The sequence below is a fragment of the Somniosus microcephalus genome, unplaced genomic scaffold (genome assembly GCF_052327205.1).
Source record: "Somniosus microcephalus isolate GS21.2 unplaced genomic scaffold, FLI_Smic_1.0 unresolved_chr4, whole genome shotgun sequence".
NCBI classification, from domain to species: Eukaryota; Metazoa; Chordata; class Chondrichthyes; order Squaliformes; family Somniosidae; genus Somniosus; species Somniosus microcephalus.
In genome coordinates, this window is record NW_028225182.1 from 3,776,089 (window position 1) to 3,781,352 (window position 5,264).

At 47.5% G+C, this 5,264-nt stretch overlaps 1 non-coding gene across 1 annotated transcript; it reads left to right on the forward strand.

Moving 5' to 3' along the window:
- The first annotated feature begins 4,733 nt into the window (after positions 1–4,733).
- trnav-uac (transfer RNA valine (anticodon UAC)) lies at positions 4,734–4,806 on the forward strand. Its single transcript has one exon. It is a non-coding gene; the product is annotated as a tRNA-Val (tRNA).
- Positions 4,807–5,264: the final 458 nt, after the last annotated feature.

The following is a 5,264-nucleotide window of genomic DNA, read 5'->3' on the forward strand; positions in this document are numbered from 1 at the left end:
CCCCTGCCTTGTACATACCGTTCCGGGTTGCCACTTCTCTGTTCGATAGTCATGGGCCAAGACTGGTTGCCCTACATTGAAGCTCCTTGTCGGCTTCTCATTGATGTGCTGGAATTGTTTGTCCTCAACATTTCTTCGCACATTTGGTCTGAGCAAGTCCAGACGAGATCTCAACCTTCGGTTAAAGAACATCATGGCCGGGGTCTGGTTGGTAACTGCATATGTCGCGTTTCGGTAGGCTAATAAGAAATTGTCCATCTTATGCTGTAGTGGAATTTCCTCATCGCACATGGCCTTTATCGCCTTCTTAAAGGTTTGTACGAACCTCTCAGCCAATCCATTGGTGGCTGGATGATATGGGGCGGATGTGTAATGCCTTACCCCATTCCTTTTCATGAATTTTTGGAACTCGTCGGCCACAAACTGTGGTCCATTATCAGAGCAGATCTGCTCTGGCAAACCGTTTCTGGCAAATATGGTCCGTAGGACTGCAATCGTTTTCTTTGTAGTGGTTGAAGACATCTTTATCACCTCAGGCCACTTTGAATGAGCATCCACTGCTATTAAGATCATTGAGTCCATGAATGGACCAGCGAAATCAATGCGCACCCATTGCCATGGAGAGTAGGGCCACTCCCATGGGTGTAGAGGGGCACGTGGTGGTGCATTTTGGACCTTCTGGCATCCTAAGCAGCTCTTAGTTAGGTCTTCGATTTGTTGATCGATTCCCGGCCACCACACATAAGCCGTAGCAAGGCTTTTCATTTTCACTCCCCCCAGATGACATTCATGTAGCTCATTTAGCACTCTCTCCCTTAACTTGGTGGAATCACCACTCTAGATCCACACATTACTGTCCCCTGGCATACTGACAGCTGTTCTCTTCTGGATGAGAATGCTGGAAACAGTGAGTTGCCATGTGTTGGCCATCCCCTCACCGTCAATTCATATACCCGTGACAGCGTCGGATCATTGCGGGTCTCCTTCTCTATATCCGCGTTTGTTACTGGCAATTGTTCAATTATCGACGAATAAAATATCTTGATAGGGTCCACTGCTGGTGCTTCCTCCACAGTAGGCAGTGGCAGGCGCGATAGCCCATCAGCATTCCCATGCTGTTTCATGCCTTTATATTGTATTTCATATTGATTCGCCCCTAGAAACAGGGACCATCTTTGTAACTGCTGTGCAGTCATTACTGGCACGTCCTTCTTAGGATTAAAGTTGGAAACAAATGGTTGGTGGTCAGTCAGCAAGGTGAACTTCTGCCCATGCAGATAGCGGTTGAATTTTTTTACTTCCCATACTAGGCTGAGGGCCTCCCTGTCAATCTGGGCGTAGTTGCGCTCGGCTGAGATTAGTGACCGAGACGCAAAGGCTACTGGCCTCTCCAACCCATCTGGGAATTTGTGCGACAGCACCACTCCAATGCCGTAGGGTGATGCATCACATGCCAAACGAATTGGTAGTGCTGGGTTGAAATGGGCCAACACCTGTTTTGATATGATCAATTCTTTACTCTTCTGGAAAGCTCGTCTACGTTCGTCATCCCACCTCCATGGTAACCCTGTTTGCAGTGGGGTGTTCAGCGGGTGTAGACAAATTTGGTAAGAACTTGTGGTAATAGTTTACCAGCGCGAGGAACGACCTCAGTTGTGACACATTTTCCGGTGCTGGAGCCTTGACTACTGCCTCAATCTTGTCAGGGGACTTATGTAACACCTCTTCATTGATGACGTGGCTGCAATACGAGATCTATTTCTGGAACAACTCGCACTTGTGGCGATTAGCTCGTAGCCCATACTCCTTTAATCTGGTGAGCACCTTCTCCAAGTTAGCGAGTTGATCACCGTAATTTTCGCCCGTGACCAAGATGTCGTCCAAATAACACTGGGTCCCTGGAATCCCTTGCGGGACCTGATCCATCACCTTTTGCCAGATAGCCAGAGCCGAGGCTGCTCCAAACACCAGCCGGTTGTATTGATAGAGACCTTTATGAGTGTTGATCGTAAGGTAATGTTTCGAAGCTTCTTCTACCTGCATTTGCAAGTACGCCTGGGCTAGATCAATTTTGGTGAAGCGTTTACCTCAGATAGCGAGGCGAAAATATCCTCAATTCGTGGAAGCGGATATTGCACCATGTGAAGGACTGGGTTCACTGTCACCTTAAAATCCCCACAGATGCAGACCTTCTTTGGTTCCCCAGGTGTATTACTCAACGACCTCTTCATTACAGGAACGATGGGTGTAGCCCACTTGCTCCAGTCCACTTTGGACAGTACTCCTGAACGTTCCAACCCTTCCAGCTCTGCTTCAACAGCTGGTCTGATCGCATAAGGCACTGGTGTGGCCTTCAGAAACTTTGGGCTTGCATTTTCCTCTATTTTAATCGTTGCTGTTATTCCTTTTAGTGTTCCTAGTCCCTCCTGGAACACTTCTTTTGCGTCAGTTAGCATTTTTGACAGTCGTCCAGGTGTGACGTCGTCATCCTTTTTGGCCTCAACTTTCAGTGCCTGTATGGAATGCCAATCTAATTGTATCTTCCGGATCCATTCACGTCCTAGCAGTGGTGGTCCTCCATTTGGCAATACATATATATCCATTTTAGGTATTTCCTGGCCTTTATATGTCACTTTCACCCTTATTTTTCCTTTGGGGTAGACTTTTTGCCCCGTATAAATCTTCAAGACAATCTCTGTAGCTTTCAAGGGTATGTGTGAAAATAGCCGCTTGTAGTCTCTTTGATTTATGACTGTTAGAGCTGACCCTGTGTCCAATTCCATTTCCACTTGGACTCCGTCTATCTTGAGTGTAACCCAGATAGTCTGGTGATCCTCCATTTCGGTTACATTATGTAGTTTCAGACAACCCAGCTCCTTGCTTCCGGAGTGTGTGTCACTTTTCTGTTCGTCTGAACCACTGTCCATCACCTGGTATACCTTTTTGTACTTCTCCTGTGGAGATTTCTTACTGTTGGTTTTCTTCCCAGACCTGCAGACTCTTGCTATGTGTCCTGCTTTCCCACACTGTCTGCACACTTGGTCCTTGAACCAACAATCTTTCTGGTCATGTGCTGTTCTGCCGCAGCGATAGCACTTCCCTGTTCCATAGGTCATTTCGTTGGTGCCATATTCTTGCGGTCTCCATTGTATCTCTGCAGCGCCCCTTGCGGCTGCTTCATGTGATACTGCCATACTGAAAGCTTTGTCCAGCGTAAGGTCCTTTTCTGATAGAAGCCGTTTCTGGGTCCCTTCACTTTTTAGCCCACACACAAACTTGTCCCTTAACGTGTCTGCTAGTCCCGCTCCAAACTGGCAGTATTTCGATAGCTTGTGCACTTCCGTTAGGTACTCAGCATTGCTTTCGCCTTTGTGTTGGTTCCTTTTATGGAACTTAAATTGTTCTGCTATCAGCAGCGGTGTGGGGTTTAAGTGGTCCTGTAGGATTTCTACTATGCTTTCAAAATTCTTGTTTACCGGCTTGTCTGGGGTTATTAGATTTCGCAGTAACCCATAAGTTTTTGCACCCATGGAATTTAACAGAACCAGCGCTTTATTAGCATCTGGCACTTCATTCACCCTGCAGTACACCTCAATACGTTCCACATATGTCGCCCAATCTTCGACTTCATTGTCGAACATAGAGATACTGCCACTCTTCGGCATCCTTGGTTGTGCATTAACTATCACCAATGGCGCCTCCCGTGCTTCCCCTCCTTCTCCGCTGGCACAAAATGGCATCTCCCATGCTTTCCTTCCTTCCTGCGCTCGCTCTTCTTCTCCGCTGCGGTTTCTCAAAATGGCATCTCTCGCACTCTTCCTTCTTCTCCGCGGCTCAATGGCGTCCCTTGTGCTGTCCCTGCTTCTCCGTGGCTCAATGGCGTCTCCTGCGCTCTTCCTGCTTCTCCGCGGCTCAATGGCATCTCCCCTTGCTTCGCCCCATGGACCCTGATCAGCCCGTGATCCCTGGCTGTGCTCTGCGTGTTCTTCTTTTGATAATTTTCGACGCCGCTCAGTCTAGAACCTGGCTGTTTCTTACCCTCTCTCTTTCTGGTTTGCAGTATTTTTCCTCGACGCCGCTCGGTGTTCAACCCCTGGCTGCGCCCTGCGCTCTTCACCCTCTGTCTTACCCCATCGACGCTGCTCGGCTCTCTGCCGTCAGTCGGCTCCAGCTGCCACTGCTCAGGAAGGGTCTGCTCTGGATGCTCTGGACCTGTCGCCGGTCTCTTACTGCTCGTTGTGGCTGGGGAACCAATCACGGCTCTCCACAGCCTCCCCAGCGAAGTTGGACCTCTGCCTGACTGCTGGGCGGTTGCTCGTGGTCAACGCCCGTGTTCCTGACCTCGACTACTTTTTTTTTTCTTTTATGTTGCAGGTAGATTCGAATCGACACTCGTCGCCGCTGTTAGATCCGTGGTTCAGTGGATACATAATCACACGGATGCTGTACATTAACAAATAACAGGTCTTTACTGGAGGAGGGTAAACTCTAGACTGGGGTACAGAGGCATGCGCAAAGCTTATATACCGGTGTGGTCACTGCCGGTACTACAGTATACAGGAGCTGTAAAAAGTAGTTCTGACTTAAAGGCACATACACTACAGAAAGGAACATTGTTGAAGTGTACAGTTTTGTTCAGAGAATGTTAGTGATGGGAAATTAAGTCAGAATCTGGGCGTCAGCATTTCACCTTCTCCCTGAACAGATTTTTCTGGAGGCGGCGTGCATCAATGGTTTCCGTAGTGTAGCGGTTATCACGTTCGCTTTACACGCGAAAGATCCCCGGTTCGATCCCGGGCAGAAGCATTATGGTCAAGAGTATTATTTACGTACAGTAAATTAATATACAGTGTGCAAAATCAGATAGGTGATAAAATTTCATCAATGAATAAAGTTTCGCAAATTATTAAAGTTAAGTTATTGAAGTTTCGACTGTCCCTCAGTGTGAGCATTTCTTTCATTCTGCTAAATCAACGCTGTCGGTTAATGAATGGTGATTAAAACAATTAAACCACTAAACTACCAGAAAACACTTTAAAGAGTTTATCACAATTGCTAATATTTCTTATCTTTTTTCTTTTGTTTTTTCAGCCCTTGGTCCTTTTCAGCTCCTGACTGCGGGTATTCCTCTGATTAAACTTGAACAAAATGCAATATCTCGGAGCCCCGGCCTTGGTTAACGCCAACAGATCTAAGTCGCATTTCAGGCACGGAGACAAACCCATTAATTACTCGCTCTTCCCCAGCTCCAGTGCTCAGGTTGT